Source organism: Rhinopithecus roxellana, chromosome 15 (assembly GCF_007565055.1).
Source record: "Rhinopithecus roxellana isolate Shanxi Qingling chromosome 15, ASM756505v1, whole genome shotgun sequence".
NCBI lineage: Eukaryota > Metazoa > Chordata > Mammalia > Primates > Cercopithecidae > Rhinopithecus > Rhinopithecus roxellana.
Genome location: NC_044563.1, coordinates 104,075,591 through 104,098,732, shown reverse-complemented (window position 1 = coordinate 104,098,732; position 23,142 = coordinate 104,075,591). Strand labels below are relative to the sequence as shown.

General features: G+C 36.8%; 1 protein-coding gene across 4 annotated transcripts in view; it reads right to left on the bottom strand.

The window, feature by feature from the left end:
- Window positions 1-23,142, bottom strand: part of LRRC4C (leucine rich repeat containing 4C) — a 1,344,784-nt gene that overhangs the window by 127,943 nt on the left and 1,193,699 nt on the right. The window contains exon 5 of one of the 4 annotated variants that reach the window (XM_030918790.1): window positions 3,563-3,642. The exons of the other annotated variants lie outside the window; for them this stretch is intronic. The gene's annotated coding sequence lies outside the window, so the exon portion shown is untranslated. The remainder of the gene's footprint in view (window positions 1-3,562; window positions 3,643-23,142) is intronic. 4 annotated transcript variants of the gene reach the window in all.

Here is a 23,142-nt window from a genome sequence, read left to right as displayed (position 1 = left end):
AAGCAACAGCACAAATGAGAAGGAATGCAAAGTGATCTGCAAACAGCCATTGCTGAGTAAGCAACAGCACAAATGAGAAGGGATGCAAAGTGATCTGCAAACAGCCATTGCTGAAAACAGTTTACACAAAATTCAGAATCACATAGACATAAATTAATACTGTGCACTTCCTGGATTTTAATTAATTCAGATATATTGACAACAAGCTCAGCCCAAATGGTACACTGTTTTGGTCAGTGGAACTCAAAAGGATACAAAGTTAATACAGCAGCACAAGTTTCACACTATTGGTGTTCTTAAGAGAATATCTTAAAGGGTAGACAGTAAAAGAGACGGATTGGCATTTGTAAATCATTTCTTGTCTCTTTTAGTCCATCTCAGCCAACACAATCAATATCCAGTAAAAACAAATACCCCACACTGTAATCCCTCAACAGAGCCCTGCTCTAGCCACTGTTTCCTGACATGTTCTTAAATAACTGTAAGTTTTGAATGTATTTCACTTTCTGACTTTGGCCCCAAACTTGCTTTTCAATTGGATAATGGCTAACGTTCTTTGGCTATCCTCACTTCTGTCTACGTTTGATCCTCAGGCTACATTGACTTTGGTGATACCAGATAATACCCCAGCCCTGTTCTGCTTAGGCAACAGCACCAACCAGGACAATCAGAAATCAGAGGAGGCTAGCAGGATCATCTTTTAAAAATGGCTAAGCATGAGCATATCAAAGGAAAGATATAAACAATTTCTTCTTTATGACCAGCCAATACTCCAGTGTAACTTTCATGGAAAACACTTATTTGAAAGAGAATTGTAAATTCACCTAAGTTAGAGAAAAGAAAATTTTTAATACGTGTGAGTGTATTACATGTGAGTGTAATACATGTGAGTTGCAATGAAGGAACACCTAATGTATAAATGAGTTAATACAGAAATAGATTTTAAAGAGGATTTGGAATCATTTTTTTTCTCCCCATCTTACTCCTATACCTGCTGAAGGGCTGTATTTTATTTGCTAAGGGGATATGTTCATATAAAAGGTGATCTTCCCTCCTGCTGGGTCCAGAGAACTAGGTGCAGTAGAAAAATAAATCAACAGTTGATAAATGCAGCAAAAACACTGCCTTAAAATGTTATCCCTTATCTGTAACAGTCCCATACAAAACCTAGGGTTTAAGATGAATTCCAAAGAATGACTTTTAAATTTCAACATGGTTCTTCTTACATTACTTTAACATAGGTCTCTGCTTTTGCTCTCTGTTTACAAACCTACAACACGACAAAGACTTGGCCCCAGTATTTGCTGTCACCATGTGCAAATGACCACGTTCTAAACCCTTACTCAAAGACTTCTTCCTTTACAATGTCTTCCTAGCTCCCCAGCAGAATTGATTTCAATTTATTTCAGCTCTCTAAGCATATTTTCGCCCCAAATCTAGTGTTTTTAAGCTCAAACTGCCTTATATTTGGTTATTTTTAATGTCCGTATCCTCTATAGGTAAACTGACAATCACGTCCCTCGGAGTGCCTCCTCCACTACTTTGTAACCTACTAATCGGTATGTGTTAGTTAAATGGAACTGAAAATATAAAAAGAGGGAGAAATCTCACATGGCCTCTTCATATTTGTTCATATTTGTATTAGCAAAGCGAAGGGTCTAAGGTAATAGTAAACATGCGATATGTCAAGGAAAAAGATAGTTAAGACAACCAATCACATGTCCCAGATTCTTAAGGCAACATTCAGAGACCTCTATTAGACAAAGCCTTGTGAAGAGACAAAAAGCAACTCTTCTCCCTTGGTAATGGATAGACTGTCTCTCTCTAGATCCTGCTTATTCCTAATTCTATTAAATTTAAACTCCTACCTTGCTGCTATCAGCCAGAAACCCCAGCCAAATAGTAAAAGCTGAATGCTTTCTCGACACTTAATAAACCCAGTAAGGGTAGAAAGCTTTTTTATGGTATAGCAACATGGGTGTTAGCCAGGCTGGATGGTACTGCCTTGACATATAAACCCCAAGAAATGTTTCTTCTTGAGAAGATACTCAGTTGACCCTTAATCTGAAGACATAAAACCTTCCTGCACACACACACACACACATACACAAAACCACAAAGTGTTAAAGACCAGCAGCATCAGCATCACGTGAGAGCTTTTAAGAAATGCAGGATCTCAGAACCCACCCCCAGACAACTTGAATCGGAATTGGCATTTTAACATTATCTCCAAGTGACTCATACATAGGTAACATTTTTAAGAAGCATGGACGCTGGATATTCTGGCATCAATATTTCATTTGCTTCCTGGCAGTCTCTCTGCTCTAAACCATAACTTTATTACAAAAACTATTTGCTTCTCACACCCTCTCTTCTAACTCTGCATGTTTTTTCAGGCATCCATTTGTTTTAATATGTAATACAAAAACAGAAAAGATTTCTCTAGTGTATAGAATGTATACATTTCATTCACATACATTATATCATTAGATCCTTATGATATTCCTGTGAATATCGTCATGTATAACTTGTTACATGTCACTCATGTACATAAATATCTGAGAACCTCCATGTCTAATGCTTTGAAGGTGCAGACGGCTTCCGTCTATAGTCAACCAATGCTCCAACCTCGGGATTAGAGAATTCTGATTGCATTATCCATGGAGCTGAAAACTTAAAAGCCCAGTTCTATCTTACTCTTGAATCTTTTGCCTTTTCAACTACCATAACCCAGTTTCTCCCACACAGAGACACTAAACATGCACACTCTTGATGAAAGCTTTTGTAGTGGCCATTACATAATGGATTTGCTGTCAGTTGTCTAAAATGTGCCTGCTGAAGAAATGAAAAAGAAAAACCTAATCCATGCTTATAAGTAAGGGAGTTTTCAACTAACTAAAACCTATTTGGGCATTTCTGTCCTCTATAGTATGAGTTTTTAATTGGCTTTAGTCATTTATGTGATCTGAACATTTTTAGCAATGAGTAATAATTTAAATATATAATTAAATATATATTATAGTTCCATTAAGAAAGCATTTATAGTGTTAGGATGTTTATAGTTTTAGAATGTAATATGGGAAATTGTCAACCATTTTCAAAACCAGAGCACAATTTCAAAATGTTTAGCCTAATTCTAGGCCACATTCTAAAGTAAATATCTCTACACAATGCAAAATATTAACTAAAACTTTAGGCTTCATCAAAATGCCTCAACACTGTTGTTTAGGCATAAAAATACATTACTTTTATAAAGTCTTTTGGTTATTAAATAATGGACAGGTGTCTACAATTTAAAAATCGTCTGGGTATAATGACTTAATTCTAGTACATAGGGAGGCCAAGGTGGAAGAATTGCTTGAGGCCAGGAGTTCTAAACCAGCCTGCGAAACATAGCAAGAGCCCTGTCTCTACAAAAAAAATTAAAAATTAGCCAGGCATAGTGGTGCACACCTGTGGTCCTAGCTACCTGGGAGGCTGAGGTGGGAGGACTGCTTGAACCCAGGAGTTGGAGGCTGCAGTGAGATATTGGAAGGAAAAGTCCAGAAGCCCTACAACTTACCACAAGTTCCACTGTTGTCTGTCACTGTCTAGCTAAGTAACTCTGGCCAGTCTCTTCTTCCTCACTCTCAGTTTCTTGATCTGCAAAATGAGGTGATTGAAACTAGATGATGTAAGAGTCCCATACAGCCTGAAAATACCATTTTTCTGCAAGACTGGAAACCACATCTGAGTACATTTCCTCTCCAAAAGCAACACACAGAAGATGAAAAGATTTTTAAATGGCACTTGGCACTACTGATGTTCCAACTCGTTCATACTATAATCTCAGCTTGATACTTTAGAACCACATAGGTTGCTAGTATCCACCACAGACAAGCAAAGCAGAAGAGAAAGGCTGTTGGCATACTCTTGGCCTGAGAAGTGTTGCAACTGAAAGTCAGACCAGAGAGAGTAAATCTTCTCCTCCCCCTTTTAAGGATCTGGTGACTCTTTCTTTCTGGGCCCTGCCTCAGGAATTTCTCCTAGAGAAATTTTTCACTGGGGACCTGGGAGTCTAGCCCTTGACTGAACCCCAGACAAGGATGCATTTCCTCCTGGAAGGCTCCCTGCCTGGACAAGTCCCTCAAAATCAACCTAAAAAGGAACTCCAGTCTCCAGGGAGCTGTACATTTTAGCATCTTTTAATCAGATGTCTGGCCTTCTCTGGTCTTTTTTGAAACCTTTTTTTTTCTTATCGTGTTATAATTTTATTATGTTAATACACAAAGAGTTGGCAATGCATAATTTTAAAAGGCAAATTCAGTCTTTGAATGAAGACTGTGTGATGATCACGGCTCATGCTTTAACTACGTTTACTTATCTTCCTTTCTTCATTCTTGTATGGGACAATATCTTTGAAATGGCTTTTGTTTATTTTTTAAATGAGTTTCATGTTTTTCCCCTTTTCTCCTTTTCATTACTGTTTTCTAGCAGAAAATCAGAAAGTCAGGGAATGGTTTAAGTTTGTAAAATCTGAGAGATCATCTGGACTTAAACCCAATTTCATTAAATGGCTTAGGAGATGTAAATGTAATAACTCAACAAGGCAGTACTCAGATATCATGTATGTAAAAGTGAGTACTGCCAATATCCCTAGTAATTAGGCCAATCATTAAATCAGAGTTTAACGGATTAGGTTCATTTTTATGACATACACAAGTGAACCTGAAACACTGGGTCCTATTAGCATTTAATATATAAAGTAAGCTAGTATCTGTACCTAAATAATTGCAAACACAATGTGGTCAACACAGAGGATACAAATTCTAGAAAAAAGTGTACACCTAAAAAATAACAATTCTGTTATTAGTAGCATTATTATTATCATCTATTATAACAAGCCTAAACTAACCAAAGCATTCATCAAAGGAGCAATTCAATAGAATGTTTTTGGCATGCTCTTCTTTTAACTAAAAAGAGAATATGGAATGAGAAGAGAAAAAATAAGATTTTTTATTCCAATCTGAAAAAAAAAATTATTTGAAGCTCCTCATGGTATGCGTGACAAATAAACATACATTTCTTGCTTTCTGCAACAAAAGGACTGTTATGTGCCTTTGCAATTAATTAATGTTGTCTCCAATATTTCTAGAAAATTAATGTCAAATTCATTTGAATGTGGCTTCTGGAATAATAGGACCTCTGGTCCATTTCCTGTATGGTAATGTAATGACAGCAAGATACCCTTTTAAATTTTATGTTTTCAAATTGGTTTAAAAAGGTAAATTTCTACACTATAATTAATGTATGCCAACAATTTTCAAACAGTTTTAGCAGTGGAGCTCTTCTTTGAAAGAACATATTGGGCCCAACATAAGTTAAGGCACTTTAAATGTCTATCATTGGCTAAGAATATACTTTATATTTTGTGGAACTCATCAAGTACCTTCCTAGAATTTGAAAGGTTGGTAGGAAAGTATTCTTCAAATTCATATATCTCACATTATTGATGAGAAAACCGAGTCTACAAAAGAGGAAGTGATATGAATATGTCTCACAACTAGTTAGTGACAAAAATTAGAATTCATGACTCATTCATTTATGCAACTGATGTTTATTGAGAACCCTCCATGTACTCATTTTGTGCTAGGCTTCCTATGTATAATGTATATGACATGTTTTTATTGATCATTTAAATTTTATATAATTTTGTTAGTATTTTATTTAATCATTTCCTAGCCATACAGAAAAAAACTCACATCTATTTTGTTTGTTTGTTTGTTTGTTTTGAGACGGAGTCTCACTCTGTCGCCCAGGCTGGAGTACAATGGCGTGACCTCGGCTCACTACAACCTCCGCCTCCCAGGTTCAAGTGATTCTCCTGCCTCAGCCTCCTGAGTAGCTGGGATTACAGGCTCCCGCTCCCGCTCCCACTCCTGTCTTTTTTTTTTTTTTTTTTTTTTTTGTATTTTTCGTAGAGACAGGGTTTCGCCATGTTGGCCAGGCTGGTATTGAACTCCTGACTTCAAGTGATCTGCCTGCCTCAGCCTCCCAAAGTGCTAGGATTATAGGCATGAGCCACCGCCCCCGGCCGAAAACTTGTATCTATTAACCAATCATTAAATCTGCATTAATCATGTCTCATGTGTAAAGAACTAAGAATGTGTTAGAAAAAGGCAAGTGAACCTAGAAGTTTTTAATCTGTTTAAGTAGTGGATATGCACAAACAAGAAATTTGCTTTAAAAAGCTAGGATGACATTTAAGTGCTAAGTAGAATATAGCAATGAATATATTGGCCTCAGAAACTTATACCCCAAAATTTGGCACTTTCACATGCTGAACTGAAGAAGAAGCTCAAGGTTTGACAACCCCCACCTCAGCCCCCTATCTGAGCTCTCAATCTCTCAATCCTTTGTCTCCTGTCTCTCCCAAAGCACAGGATAAAGTTGCTCTCTGAAGTTCCCTCATCTAAAGCCCAGATCCACCAAAGATGGTCCCTTTCCTGAATTTTCATTAACCGAACTGCTTCAGTAGGAAGAAGGACAAGTCTGTCAACACACCTGGATAGACTTTTGCCACAATCCATTGTCTGCTCTGCAGCGCAAGAGACTTTGTCCCAGGCCACTGTATGTTCTTCAAGCCCACTGAATTTTCCTAATAATCATTGACTCCCCTCAAAGTCATTCACATTTCCTTATGTCCCTTTATATGGTAGGGTAATCACTGTGGTTCTCTCCCATGCACGTTAATAAACTCATATGCCTTCTCACTTATTAACCTGCCTTTTGTGAGATGATTTTCAGCAGTAGGCTAAGGGGAAGTGTTTTCTTTTTTGGCCCTGAAGTACGTTATGTAAAGAGAGATTCTTAAAAAGAGAGAGCTCATTGGGACTGACTTCAAGTATTTGAATAAGCTTCAAGGAAGAGATAAAATTTGACCTCAAAGTATTTATTAACTATTACCACTTATATTGTATCAAAGACATTGGCATCATCCATGGCATCTGAATTGCAATAACTGTATAAATAGACTTTTTCCAATTAATAGTTCATAAAAAACTAGGACAAATTTGCATTATTAACATCAATAGGCTCCTAAAGAGTTACTCAGCAGCTGAGCAGTTCATTTTTCAGCTACTTTGTTTGTGACCTTTGTTGTAAAAATCCTGATGTTTTTCATCCATGAATGAACCCAGTAAGAATTTCAAAATTGACCAGATCTTCATCAGTCTTGGCCATTTCCTGAGACCAACTAGGCATTGTGTTCAAATTTATCTCTTATACAATTTCCTGACTTAATTCTCACCCAAGTCAAAGTTACCTTTCCTTCCTCTAAAGAATGTTACTCTGTACATTTTATTTAAAAACTCTCTTAGATTTTACTCTATTATTTGCATATGTTACTATATTATTTATGAATAAATGCCATTTTTCTCAGCTATGTTAGAAGCCCACGACAATAAAAACCATGGCTTATTCCTAAATACAGTGTTTTGCCAAAGAGGCACTTAGCAAATAGTCACTGTTGTAATTTGCTTTTAATGGAAAAGCCCACACGTTACAGAATCTGTACTAGTCAATGAGTAGGTGCTGACAGCCTACAACTTGTGGCTTTTCATGATTTATTGATATGATCCTCAAATCCTAGGACCTTACCTGTGATGCATTCTAATGGTTTTCTAGTCTATATTATTCCATTTCAATCTAATTCATTAAAAATCTATAGGTTCGCTGAATGATAAAATTGATTTTATCATCATCTCTGGCTGCATGAATTCAATCAAATTATTAATCTATTCTAAGGATTATTTTATGTACTTGTAGAATATAGATAACAATATTATCACTTTCATAGGATTGCTTTTAGTATTAAATTAAATGCTACCACGAGCATTCTGCTTGGGCTTAGTGTTCAGTAAAGGCATACTATTTTTATGGATATTCTTATTTTAATTATTTCCACCATTGTATTAGTATTATAAATTCAACTTTAGATATTTGAAAACTGTTAATTTATATTAAAATTCTTAGATACATGCTACATATTGTTGAAGTCCTAACTTTTTTTTTTTGCTCTTGTTGTCCAGGCTGGAGTGCAGTGGCGTAATCTTGGCTCACTGCAACCTCTGCCTCCTGGGTTCAAGTGATTTTCCTGCCTCAGCCTCCCAAGTAGCTGGGACTACAGGTATCTGCTACCATACCTGGCTAATTTTTATATTTTTAGTAGAGACAGGGTTTCACCATGTTGGCCAGGCTGGTCTCGAACTTCTGACCTCAGGTGATCCACCTGCCTCGGCCTCCCAAAGTGCTGGGATTACAGGCATGAGCCACCATGCCCGGTCCTAAAGTCCTAACTTTTTATCAAGTGTTAAAGGAAAATAAAAAAGACAATAAATAGAATTAGTCCATACTCCTTCTAGACATCAAATACTAAACATCATTTTGTTTTTGGTTCACTCTGCAGACTTTAGATTTAGTACTTCATCTCTGTAGTGATTAAGGAATGTGGAAAATGATAACATGGCATTTCATTTAGATGCTTCTTTGAGGTGACATACATGACAGATTCATTCTTCTAACTTAACTGTGATGAAATTCATCTCATCTTCTATTAGTGGCAGAAATATGAACAGAAGCATGTGGTCTCCGTCATCTCTAATACTTGTACCAGAGAAGAAGATATTAACTAAAAGAAAACTGAAATATATCTTCTGTTTTTTTTTTAATAATTCTGGTTTGAGCCCTCAAATCATTCTATACCCATGAGGTTATAAGTAAAAGCGCATTTTTTCATCTTTCTTAGATTATAAAAGTAGGTAGTTCCTTTATCATACAATTCACTACTGATACAATTTTAATATAAAAATAAGCATTAGAAATAAAAGGTATATGTGTGAGATACATGTTCATATTTCTTCTAGTATTGACGCTCATAGGAAGAAAAAATAATTTGTTTGCTGTTTCTGCCATGACTTATGAGAAATCTAAGCATGTTCAAACACACCAACAAAGAGAACTAATACCAACTGCTCAGTGGGAGATAAAGTGAGGCTGTTTCCCCAGGTGGAGTTTATGGTTGTCTTTCAATCACTGAAGAGACTGAATTTTTCCTCAATCCAAACTAATCTTCCTTGCTTTCAATCTTACCCCCTCTGAGCCTGTAACTCCTTCCTTTTCTTTCTTTCTTTCTTTTTTTTTTTAACTAATTTAAATATGGACCTCTTTTAATCACACATTTCAAAAGACTTCTCCAGCGCACCCACTGAGTGTACCACACTTGTTTCATTTTGTTAATTGAATGGTTCTTAAACAACCTCATTATCTGCCCACAGCACTTAGCATTTTCCTATTATAAAGCTATCCTTTGCAATTTCTTCTCTGCCTACCAGGAAGGCTAAAATCTTGCTTTTAGTGTCTCCCAACACAGGACTGACCATGGGTCTTTAAACCCCCATGTTTTCAGATCACAATGGGTTAAGTGAAAAGAACCCATATTGAGAACTTATTCAAGCCAAGCTATAAAAGGTGGACAATCCTATGACAGATATAACATTAACAGATATAACAATCCTATGACAGATATAACATTATATAACAGGTATAACATTATACCCATTTCAAAAAGAAGAAAATAGAAGTAAATGAGATTCTATCACTTATCAAAAGTCACACACATTAAGTTTTTGGGGTGGGATTCCCAGAGTCTACACTCTAGGTCATTGCACTGTCAATACTAAACAATCATTGAGTTGTTCTGTTTTTGTTTGTTGTTTTTCTGTCTCTGAGGCCTTTGAAGGTCTTGATATTCTCCGTTGTTCAGATAGAGGGGTCATGTCATCTTCCAGATGGTTCCAGCTGTTTAAAGCCCTTTCCCTGAATTCTAGTTCTAGAAAAGTTTAGAAGAATTAGCAGTCATTTGTACATATACTGACTGCATATCTACAAATGACTGTAAGACACCTGAAGCTAGGGAGCCTGGACAGCTTCCTCTCCTTAGTAGAAAATGATTGTATGTCTCTTCTCTAAGGAGGTTTTATATATGCAGCTTAAAATCCACATAAAGAAAAATTCTCATATAGAGTGATGTTAACCTCATTTGTATGTAACCGTGAGTCAAGGTATACCACTGTAGTAACTGCATACAGTAAAAGCCTTGTGACATGATTACTTTTGCACACTTCCTCATCTTTGCACCCCTGCCTAGGATGCCTCTCTGCCTTTTCATCCTTCCTTGGCTAAAACAGGCTCATTCTTCTGGGTCAAGTTCCAGTGTCATTTCTTGTATAAAGCTTTTTTCAACACCTCTTCACCCTCAGTTCTCCCTCCTTTGAATTTTCCCAGGACTTTATTCATTCATGTTCCTAAGATAGCACTTAAAACAATTCATTATATATTTCTCACTCTATAGGCTAGATTTTTCAACCTCAGCACTGTTGACTTTTTAGGCTAATTTTTTTTTTTGTTTGTAATGCTGCCTTGTGTGTTGTAGAATATTTGGTAGCATCATGGTCTCTCTCCACTGGGTAACAGTAGCATCAGGGTAGGTGCATATAATCCCAGTGCTTTGGGAGGCCAAGGAGGAAGTATCGTCTTGGTCCAAGAGTTTGAGATCAGCCCGGGTAACATACGAAGACCACAGGCATGGTGGTGTGACCCTGTAGTCCCAGCTACTTGGGATTCTGAAGCAAGAGGATCACCTGAGCCCAGGAGTTCGAGGCTGCAGGGAGCTAGGATCTTGCATTTACACTGGTCTGGGTGACAGAGTAAGAACCTGTCTCGAAAAATGAAAAAAGAGTAGCACCTCCCCTTCAATTGTGAGAATGAAAAATGTTTGAGGTAATAGATTCCCAGTTATTCTTATTTGTTCATTACATATTGCATGCATATATTAAATATCACTTGTCCCTCATAAATATGTACAATTATTACACATCAGTAAAAAATATGTATTTGGACATTGTCCTCTGAGGAGTAGGTAAAACTGCCCCTAGTTGAAGACCACTGCTGGAGATCAGAGACTACAAGGTCAGTGACTGCTTTTTTTCATCCTAAGGGTACCTAATACCCAAGAGTATCAGGCCAGAACTTGCTGTTATCACAGTAACAGCAAACAATTATAATCTCCTGGTTGGAAGCTAGGCGTGGTGGCTCACACCTATCATCCCAGCACTTTGGGAGGCTGAGGCCAGCGGATAACTTGAGGTCAGGAGTTCAAGACCAGCCTGGCCAACATGGCGAAACCCCATCTCTACTGAAAAATACAATAATTAGCCAGGCATGGTGGTGGGAGCCTGTAATCCCAGCTACTTGAGAGGCTGAGGCAGGAGAATCTCTTGAACCCAGGTGGCGGAGGTTGCAGTGAGCCAAGGTCACACCACTGCATTCCAGCCCAGCCAAAGAGCGAGACTCCATCTCAGAAAAATAAAAAATCAATAATAATCTCTTAGCTGTAGTTAAATTAGTCTCATTTCCCAATAATAACATACAGAATTATAAAATTCACTGAATTCATACTTCATCCAAGTGTGAAACAAAGTGACTATTAAAGATGGATTCAAAGGTAATGAGATCAAAAGTATGTGGATATCAGAATAAGAAAATTGCATTTTTTATATTTAATAAATGAAAATTATATATACTACATATAATCATAAATGCATGTATATGAAATATTGTATATATGTATATGCATACACATGCCCACACAAAAAGAATAACCTTTACTGGGAAATCACATTCAGAAAACTGGATAAAAGTTTTCTGATATCTCTGAATACATCATACTTAATAGTTAAAGTCTCTGTTCCCTAAAAAAGGCCGAGACTCTCTCACTTTTTTTTTCCTTCAAAGATCCATTCACAAAAAATGTGATGCTTATTTTAAAATTTCAAAATCAGAGGGAGTTGATAAATAAAGAGGCACAGACAGTATGATACTGCCTTTTGTTCTGATAAGATATTCATCGCTACCCAATTTAGGGCAGAATAAAGTATAAAAGAAAATAAAATTTCAGGACCCTCTAAATTTATTATGCCAAGGGGCAAGTTAAGTCCTGGAGACTGTCACATTGCATGTTTGCAACTTCTGCTTCTTAGATTATAGGTTCACTCTTTTCTTTATTGTTCTTGTTCTGTAAATGACTAGGAGAGAGCAGAGACCAGACCTCTCCCAATTCTAATCACTGAATCCTTGTTACCGATGAACTACCTTTTTTATATCTTGTACCTAACTCACCATTTGGCACAAAAGACCCCATGGCTGTTACATCTTCAGTGTGGAATATCAAATATAACTTTTGCAAAAGAAAAAGAACACCTTGACTAATCTGATCCTTGTAACTATGCATTAAGCTTTACATAGAAAGATACTGAAATTCCGTTAAGCTTCCCTATGTAATATTTATCTACAGATATGATTCCAAATTTCTATACTTCAGAACACTGATTTCTATTCCTTGGAATCTGTGCTTACCGGGCAAAGGTCCTCAAACTTTGTGCTTGAATAAACTCTCTTTAAAATTAATTCTAAGCCTGGCATGGTGGTTCATGCCTGTAATCCCAGCACTTTGCGAGGCCAAGTAGGGTGGGTCACTCGAGGTCAGGAGTTCGAGACCAGCATGGTCGATGTGGTGAAACCCTGCCTCTACTAAAGATACAAAAATTAGCCAGGCATGGTGGCAGGCACCTGTAATCCCAACTACTCAGGAAACTGAGGCAGGAGAATTGCTTGAACCCAGGAGACAGAGGTTGCAGTGAGTCAAGATTGCACCACTGTACTCCAACCTGGGTGACAGAGTGAGATTCTGTCTCAAAATAATAAAATTCTGACCTTTTCAATTATTTTAAGTTGACAAAAGTCATCTGACATTGCTTATGTCTGTAGACTAGCTAACCATTTATTTGGACTGAAGATCAGAACCACTGTGATCCTCATATGAACTTGTGATGAGAGACCTTTTTTTCACCTCAGTAGTCAACTGTGCCTGCCTACCTTTATCTATTTCCTGAACTGTGGTTTGAATTAATCAGAGTTATAAAAGTGAGATAGAATTGTCTTTTCATGTTGAGGTTGTTTTAAAGCCGTGAAAATCTGTTATTCTCACTGGGATAATCCAAGCAGTAGTAGTACATTTTGCAAGAAACAAATGCATAAATAAGACCAGACCTTCCTAAGCAGTCAGAAAGGAGGTCACTGAGAACCAACGTACATAATCTCTTACCCACTGCAAAGGACCATAATTTTAGTGGTCACCTGCTATTGGTTGCTTCTTTTTAATTTTAGATACATTAATTATGCTTCTCATCATAATACTATGAAATACAGATTATTCTTGCTTCTGTAAAAAGGAGGTAATTAAATATTAGGACAATGAATATATTGTGTGATGTTATTTAACTGCTCAGTGGGTGAGGCAAAATTCACACGTTGATACAAACTGAAGGTCCAAGGAGCACCTTCGAGTACACAGAAGTTCCTTTTGTGCCTACTCCTCCTCTATATAACTCCATGTACAGTCAAACCTACAAACAGATATTTCCAAGCCTCCACATTTCCGGACTCTTCCCCCAGCCCCATGCCCCAAAGCCTGGCTTGAAGGAAAATAAGAATAACTAAAATGCAAAGCACTATGTATTAGTAGAACAGTTCGATTCAAAGGTCAGGGGGCCTGCATATCTGAGATAAGAAACTAAGGAAGAAAGAGCACCTTCACCTAACGGAGCACCTTCACCTAGAAGTAAAGGATCTCCTCTCTGATTGCAATTGAAAGAAAACACCTCAGCTCCAATAAGTTACTTCAATTTAAAAGAGTTTATGCCATTCTGTATACAAATTTCAGTTCTTAGGATGCATTGACAAGTCATTTCCTGGGATTCTCACTGCAGCATTTTGTGTTGTGACACAGCAAAGAACACGTGTCCATCCGGCTACTTTCTGGGTGCACCTTGGACTGCCTTCTTTGGAGTTCAGTGTTAGGAGGTCTGTTTGGCATCTGGACACTGCTTCTAACCAGCTGCATGCATTTGGATTCTCTGAGTGTCAGTGAATTATTTAAACTTATATTCTATGCATTTACCTATTTATACATATCTATTTCATGGAATCATATGGCTTTGATGACATGATTCAGGTGAAAACATTGTATAAACCACACAATATTATTCATACTTAAGATAGTGGCAACATTACTGACCATGAATAGGCTGATCATCTCAAGCAGTGGTACACACACATACACACACACACACACACACACACACACACAAAACCCTAACACACATATGTGTATAGATATACACACATTCACCTAACTCACATGCATCATGAATACACATTTATACACATAGATAATCATAATATACCCACCAAATATACACACACACATACACACAGCCCTAACACATATATGTATATACATATATACATACACACATACACCCACCTACCATATACTCTCCCAGCACATACACAGAGTACCCCACAGAACAGAGAGCTCTCAAGACAAATGGATCTTACCATATATTTTATAGTTCTGAGTCAGCACACAAAGACTCCATTTTATCTTGATAGGGTTGTGAAAAGGTCAAGTATTGATTTAGGTTTTCAAGAGAAGGCAAAAAATAAAAAGTCCTTTCTGAAAATATTTGCTACACTTTACTTTCAGTCAGGGTTTTTGTGTGGAGCAGATAGCTTGAAACCCTCAGGATGGCAAAGATAAAATAGCCCAGCTTATGGATGTGGCTGTGAGATTGATTTTACTTGTTCCTCTAACTTTTATTATACAAAGTAGAAAATTTCTATATGGCTCCAATACAGAAAATAAAAGAAATTAATGGAAAGCAATCAAAAGATTTATGTAATCCATATATATATATATATACACACACAGCATATTTTATGTTTATTCTCATAAATAATATGCTTTACAAAAGCACTTTCATATAGACATGTCACTGCACAAAACATCAATACTTTCTTTCTGAAAAATAGGAGACTTTAGGTTCATTTTCCCAGACCTAAAGTCTCTCCCCATTACAAAACAAAATGTTTGCAGAGATAAAACTATGGTATCTGGGTGACATCTTAGAGATGTCTGAGACACTGAAGAGAAAACAATTTTGGATCAGAATAATTTTTACCTAATCCTCCAATTATTCCACTTGGCATTTCTATAGATAGTAGCAATCCCTAAATATCTTTATAATAGCTGCAGAAATACTCTGTGCTTAATTCCAAAGTGATATATCATTCATCTAGGTATATACACTTTTATGTTCAAATATCTAAAGTTACTTCTGGACTAAGAAATTTAATAAGACTTGTAAAAACAGTTTAACTCTTTGAAGTATGTTAGACTTTACAATGGCATATTTTCAAAAACATAGTACATACTAAGACTATGAAAAAATGATCTCTTGCTTGTTTGTTTACTTATTGTTGTGAGCTAACTACCAAGCAAAGAAGCATGTTGGCATAAAAAGCTGGTATAAAAACAGACAGATCTTGTTTTGGATGCCAGATATGACACTTTTTAGCTGAGAGACCTAAGACTTGTAACTCAATCTCAGTAAGTCTCAGTTATCTGTAAAATGAGCATTAACTGTAACTACCTCAAAAAATGCTGTGGTGACTAAATGAGATGATCAATGTAAATGACTTCCTGTGTTACACTTCTCTTCAAAGGTTAAGGGTGAATATGATTTGCTCTTAGTAAAATAAGTGATGGAAATACACGATTTATGGATTATTAAACTTAACCCTCCAGATGCACTGCAGCTGAAATGCTACACATTACCTTGGATCCAAATCCTGGCTTGACATAAGCCACCTGAGGGACCCTGTGCAAATCGAATAACCTTTCTCTGTCTCAGTTCTCTCAGCAGTAAAACAGAACAACAGTGAGACATCTCATTGTGTTGTTTTAAGTATTAAAAAAGTTAATACTTACAAAGTGCTTATCATACATTATTACTTTGAGGTACTGCTTACATTATGAAGATTTTATTCCACTATATATTTTTTATAGTGAAAAATCATGCCCTTTTCCTTTAACATTATTCCTGAAAGCAGATTACCAAACTATGGGATGAATTCCATTTCTCTAGATCTTATATTTAAAGTAGATAGTGAAAACAGCTATCTGGCCAGGAAGCTGACTTCTAGGTCCCAATCTTTCCTGATCTTTCCTGTAACATTGCAGGTAACACTTGAATCCTAGTTGTGTCGCCAAACAGGTGTGTCAATGCCAATAAAGCTCCAAACTACCAGCAAATGCCAAGAACAAATAATTTTTCATATTTTATCCCAACTGAATGATTAATAGGGCTGATAAAATACAATGTTAGCCATTCACACTTTAATTAAAATGAGTGCTTAAAAGTAGACTTAGATGGAAGGTAGAAAAAGAGCATGAGGGAACTCAGGATCTGAATAAAGCATGGTGATGTCATAGATTGTGGAGGGGGCAGAATGATAAAGCTAGACAGCAGAATTTCAGCCACGTGCTGCTCACTTGTACATTTCTCTGAACATGGTCCATGTTTCATATTGCCCAGTCTAATGAAGACAAAAGATCACAGATCAATGTTTCAAATTGTTATTGCTATTGTGATATGTTATTCTTAGGTCTATCTATTCAACTACTCCTTTTTCAAAATATGATACACATAATAGAACTTCCAGAATTGTATAGCATATGTGTATGTTCCTATATGATATATGCATAAGAATATTTTCATTCATTATTCAACAAATGTATGAGTTCCTATCATGTACTTTCCAGACACTGAAGATGTAACAGTAAATACAACAAACAAAATGTCTTGTTTCTTAGCATACTAGAGGGAGGGAGAGGGAAAGAGACAATCAAAAAATGAGTAAGCTTTTGTTTGCTTGTATGTTTGTTTTCTGTCTTTTAGGGACAGGGTCTCACTCTGTCACCCAGGCTAAAGTGCAGTGGTCCACTTATAGCTCACTGTAACCTAGAACTCCTGGGCTCAAGCAATTGTCCCACCTCAGCCTCTCAAGTAGTTGAGACTACAGGCACAAACAACCATGCCTAGCTGTAATTTGTTTATTTATTTCTATAGAGACAGGGTTTCTATGTTGCCCAGGATGGCCTCAAACTCCTGACCTCAAGCAATCCTCCCACCATGGCCTCCCAAAGTTCTGGGATTACAGGCATGAGTCACTCTACTCTGCCCTAAAAATGAGTAAATTCTCTTGTATCTAAGAGGATAAGAAATGCTTTGGACAAGAATCCTACAATCAGAGAGGATGGATAGGAAGTGTGAGGATAGGACTATACTTTGACACCTGTGGAAAAGCAAGATCTCCCAGACAAAGTGACACCTGAGCCCAACCCCGAGGCAGTCTGGGATGTGCCACAAAGTCACCTGCTCTAGAGCATTTCAAGCAGAGGAAACAACAAAAGCAAAAACACTGAGTGTGAAGCAAGGCTGACATGTTTGAGAAACACTGGAAATTTCCTGAAACTTTCATGATGATTCTAGCTATTGCTCCAAAGCATCAACACAGCAAGGTGATAAACACTCAATGTTCTGATATATCTGTCCCCCTACTCAAGATACATAAAGTCTACCCAAATGTTATTTATAATCTCTGTGAGAGCTATTTTTAGAAAATTATGCAGAGTAATTTGTTCAGTCCAATAATGGCTAACCCAAATAGAGTTGATGCAAAGGGGGAGAAATGCTCAATGTATCTGCTCAGCGGCTGTGTGAGTGACCTCCTGCAGGCTACTTTGCCTCTGTGAAACTCAGCCTCCTCACTCACACAATGGGAAGAGTAGAATCTGCCCCATATATGTCACTGAGTTGTTCTAGCCCGAGGATAAGAAGCACTTGATGAAGAAGAATCACTTTCCAACCAAATACAAAATATTTTGGTATAAAACCTCATTTGTATAAGGGCCATTTGTCTGCCAACTTCACTTACCTGGGAGACAACAAAGTCTTTAAAAAGAAACCAAAAATATCCTGCAGAAAACAAATTTGATACTGCATCATTGATATACCAACTCATGTTTTACTATTTCTGGCAAAGTTATAAAGCCTCTAACTCAGAGTCCATTTATTCATTCTGCAAGCACCATTCTACTGTTCTTAAATACAGAATTTCCTATTATGACCATCAGTTGACTTCACCTTTGAGCTCTACAACCTTTTTAGTTGTGTTAAATTGCTTTGGATCCACTCATGCATTCTGCAGAGCAACATCTACCAACTGACTATAGGGATTTGATAGCAAAGCTCTCTGGTTATCTAGAGATGAAGGTAAATATTTGATTGGAGTAGAGAATAATCCACTCTATTGTGGAAAGATCCTAGTTTGGGAATAACATAATCCCAGGTTCAAAAGCCAAGATCATCACCAAAAATTAGAGTCACATTGAACAGGTACCTCATCTCAGAGTCTCCATTTTCTACTTTTGGAACTGGAGGTAATGATGACAATCCTACAGGGTTGTGGGGAGTATTGGGAAGAAAATATGTAAAAATCTTGGTAGAGTGCATGGCATAGCTCCCTTCCATCCCTTTACTGCCCTAGAAATGGCTCAAACCTAGGACTCTGGTTTCAGCAAACCTTAACACATCCAGTATATAACTGTGCCCAGAAAGGAACAGACACTCTTAAGTAATTCCATGCTTGTATAAGTGAATGAATGAATGAACCAATAAATAAATGAACAAATAAAGAAGTTTCTAAATCAACCCATCAATTACCTACATAACCACATCTCCTGAATCCTTATAAATCAAGAAGGAAGATACCCCTTTATCCTATCTTCTCTTAATGAATACTAAATGATGCAGTATTCATAACTGCAGATGTAGAATCTTTCTTATCTTTACAGTCAGAATCCTAGTTTAGTAGGCACAAAGATGCAAGGCTGAGAATTATGCTCCCAGGTACTCTGGCAGAAGGCAGAAAGTCATTTTCTTTAGACGAGAGCTTTAGCTTCAGCCACAGTCATTTATTCTCTTTTACAAGGAGGAATCCATTTATGTCTTCAGGAGACAGACGTATCAAACCATCGGGTGTTTCTGCCAATCAACTCCTGCCAAAGCTCTGATGTTTTATTTCATTAATACAGGCACTTTCCATTAATTTGGATACTGTTTAAGAATGTTAGTTCCAAAGGAGATTGCTTTTTGGCTCTTATATTTTGAAGGGCTATTTAATGCATTACTGCAATAAGTTGATCCCTCGCCAAGAAAGAAGCAGTGGCCACCCAATTATAATCAGTTTCTGACAATATGTTTCTAATTCTTGGCCCAGTAATGTTTATTGTGCTTTATCTGGAATTGATAGAAACAAATCCAAAGAATTCTATTGGCTGAATAGAGAAGACTAAACAAAACAAAATATGAAAGTGTTTTCTTCTTTTCCTTCCTCTCTTTCTTTCTTCCATGAAAATAAGGACACAGTATATTTACTATATACCAAGTATAAAAACATAAGAACATAAGAGTATTTACTATAAGTCAAGTTAAATAGACAGTATTGATGCCTAAAAAACATTTTGTCTTTATCCTCATTCTTTCTAGTTCCCAAGTAAACCGGAGTTTCATTCAGGTGTCCTCCCTCCTCCACGTGGCCATGGCCTTCTGAGAAAGAAGCCGCTTGATGCAATCCCAAAGAGTGAGTCTTGAAACGCCTAAGACAATCATGGCTGCCTCACTTTCTTTCCTGGTCATTGGTTTGGGCATATATTTCTAGCCAATGAAACATAAAAGAAGGCTTAGTAAAGGCTTCTGAGAAAGTTTTCCTTAATTTTAAAAGACTTAAGGAAAAGGTAAACTCTTTTTACTTGGCCTGTGTCCTGTCTGGATGTCTGGATATGATGCCTGCAATCGCCACTGCCTGAACACTAAGGCTACAAACAAGCTGAGAACAGAGCAAAATGATGGAAAGACGTTTGTTCTTGATGCTGCTGTTGAACTAGTGAGATAAACCAGAAGCACTCTTTCCCTGAACTTCTTGTTCTATGTGAAAATAAATTTACTTACTTTAAAAGGCAGTATAGATACCTATTGCTAAGGGCTATAATAGGTCCCGGGTGGAACGTCCACGGGGTATATGGCTGTGTAATAGAATTGCTCTTCAAAATTTCTAAAATTGCAAGGTGGGCTGCTCTGTGTCATTAAATATTACACCGATGTGCCTATCTTTTAAAGTAACAAAATTCACCATTATGTTTTATTTTCAACACGTTTCATAGTCTCTAGATCAATCTTTTACCTCCATGTACAACTACAGTAGGGGAAGCGTTTTATAGGAATGTGCTCAAATCCTTGGTCCTCAAGTTTGGATTTGGATCCAATCTAAATGCTCAAACACTTGTATGAATGTGCCTCAGCCATAATTAGGAGTTTTGGAAATAAAAACAATCTGCCTCCAAAAACAATTTCAGCCTACATTCTCCAATTCCTCCAACTCATATTGGTTTTTCAATTTTCTCAGTATGTATTTGGAGGGTGATAATTATTTGAAATCTCCAATTCTAATTCTATGTATATTGCACAAACATATATAATTTATTCCATATATGTTAGTATCTTTTTGCCAACTAGAAGTTAAAACCCCTACAGACTATTCCTACATTCTTGTTGTATCATTGGCAGGCTCTAGCAAAAAGCTCCTTATAGAGAAAATGCTCAGTCATATTTTGTGACCAGTTAACTTGACGAGCAGATAATGGAAAATAGCAAAAATCACAGCACCTTTTCCGTTCTACTCTGAGTTGTTAGGCTTATCTTATCAATAGAAGGAGAGAAAAACTGCATTCTTCAAAACATGCTTTACTTAAAACCCTGTTGCTCATGTCCCACCTCAGTGGGTAAAGGAGAAAGCAGAAAAAATAGTTCACTTGCTGCAGCTGAACTTCTCTATACCAATAAACCAATGGATCTAGAAAACAACACATCGCCATAAGAAATGACAGAATCATTATTAACCAAGTCCACATGAAAATAATGATGAAGAAAATGATGATAAACAGCTAAATGGCATCAGAGGCTTATCATGTACCTGGCATTATTATATCTATTAACTTCTTTAATGCTCGTAACAACTCTCTGAGTTTCATCTAATTGTTATCCCTATTTTGCAAATGAGGTAGTCAAGACGGAAGGTATGTTGACTTGCCCAAAGACTCACAGCTACTAGTGGAGTGTTGGGGCCAGAATTCAGGCAAGCAGTTGCTTCTCAGTCTGCCCTCTTAAAAATACCCATCCCTCAAAAATGTCCTGTTTACCACTTAGGTGCGAGAACTATAAAATTAAAAGCTCCTGTCCAAAGAGCTAAGAAAGAATGAGGGCCAGCATCAGAGACCATCATTTGTGTAACCAAATTATCATCAGAAAATAACATATGAATAGAGCAGCCCAGAAATCAGCAACCTTTGACATTCGCTTTATTTCTTTTCGTGATATGCCATGATTGTTGAAATTAATTCAATCTCTTTCAAAGAGTTAACTAGAAGAAATAAAAATGCATGGCATACACAAAATGATTCACAAAACATACAAAAAATTCTTTTTAAAACATTTTTTTCAGAGATAGGGTCTTGTTCTGTCACCCAGGCTGGAGTCAGTGGTGCCATCATAGCTCATTGTAACTTTGAACTTCTGGGCTCAAGTAATATTCCTGTCTCAGTCTCCCAGGTAGCTAGGACTACCAGCAAGCACCACCACATTCAGCTAATTTTTTATTTTTATTTTTTTGTAGAGTAGGTATCACTATGTTGCCAGGCTAGTATCAAACTCCTGACCTCAAGTGATCTTCCCACAGCACTGGGATCATAGGCATGAGTCTTGGCTCATAGGCATGAGTCACCTCACCCAGCCTGAAAACAATTATTTTAAAATATGTACTGCACTAAGGAATGTGTAGCAACTTACCTGCTGAAAAAAAGTCATTGATTTAAAAAAGAAAAAAGAAATACTGAATGTCACTGATAAACGAAATGAAAAGATTAAAGTTTACTGGAATTGTTTTCTGTCTCATGATAAAATATCCCCAAATATTTAGGAAAGGGTTATGTTTTGTCAGAATGAAAAATAATTTGTTAAGGCTGATATATTTTCCAGTGTGAAGGAGAAGGAGAATAGGGCATTCTTCAGTGGAATAGCAAATATGTGTGATTTTATAGGAAGAATATAGAAACCATTTTCATGTTGCCTAACCAACATTTAACAATATTATAAATCTGTGTGATAAAAATAAGTTTTAGAAGTTATAAAATATAAAAAGGGTATAGTACAAGTGGTCAGGTTTAGTTATGGGAAACATATCTTGAAAATAGTCCATCATTCCATACCCCAGAAACAAAAGTTTTGTGCAGTGATTAAGCTAAAAAAAGAATTTTTTTGACAAAAGCAAGCAATGGGAAAAGACTTCCCTATTTAATAAATGGTGTTGGGAGAATGGGCTAGCCATATGCAGAACACTGAAACTGGACCCCTTTCTTACACTTTATACAAAAATTAAATCAGGATGGATTAAAGACTTAAATGTAAGACCCAAAACCATAAAAACTCTAGAAGAAAACCTAGGCAATACCATTCAGGACATAGGCATGGGCAAAGACTTCATGACTAAAATACCGAAAGCAATGGCGACAAAAGCCAAAATTGGCAAATGGGATCTAATTTAACTAAAGAGCTCCTGCACAGCAAAAGAAACTATCATCAGTATGAACAGGCAACCTACAGAATGGAAGAAAATTTTTGCAATCTATCCATCTGACAAAGGGCTAATATCCAGAATCTACAAAGAAGTTAAACAAGTTTACAAGAGAAAAACAAATGATGACATCAAAAAGTGGGTGAAGGATATGAAGAGACACATCTCAAGGGAATACATTTACACAGCCAACAAACATGAAAAAAAGCTCATCATCATGGTCGTTAGAGAAATGCCAATCAAAACCACAATGAGATATTGTATCACACCAGTTAGAATGGCGATCTTTAAAAAGTTGGGAAACAACAGATGCTGGAGAGGATGTGGAGAAATAGGAATGCTTTCCACTGCTGGTGGGAGTGTAAATTAGTTCAACCATTGTGGAAGACAGTGTGGTGATTCCTCAAGGATCTAGAACCAGAAATACCATCTGACCCAGCAATCCTATTACTG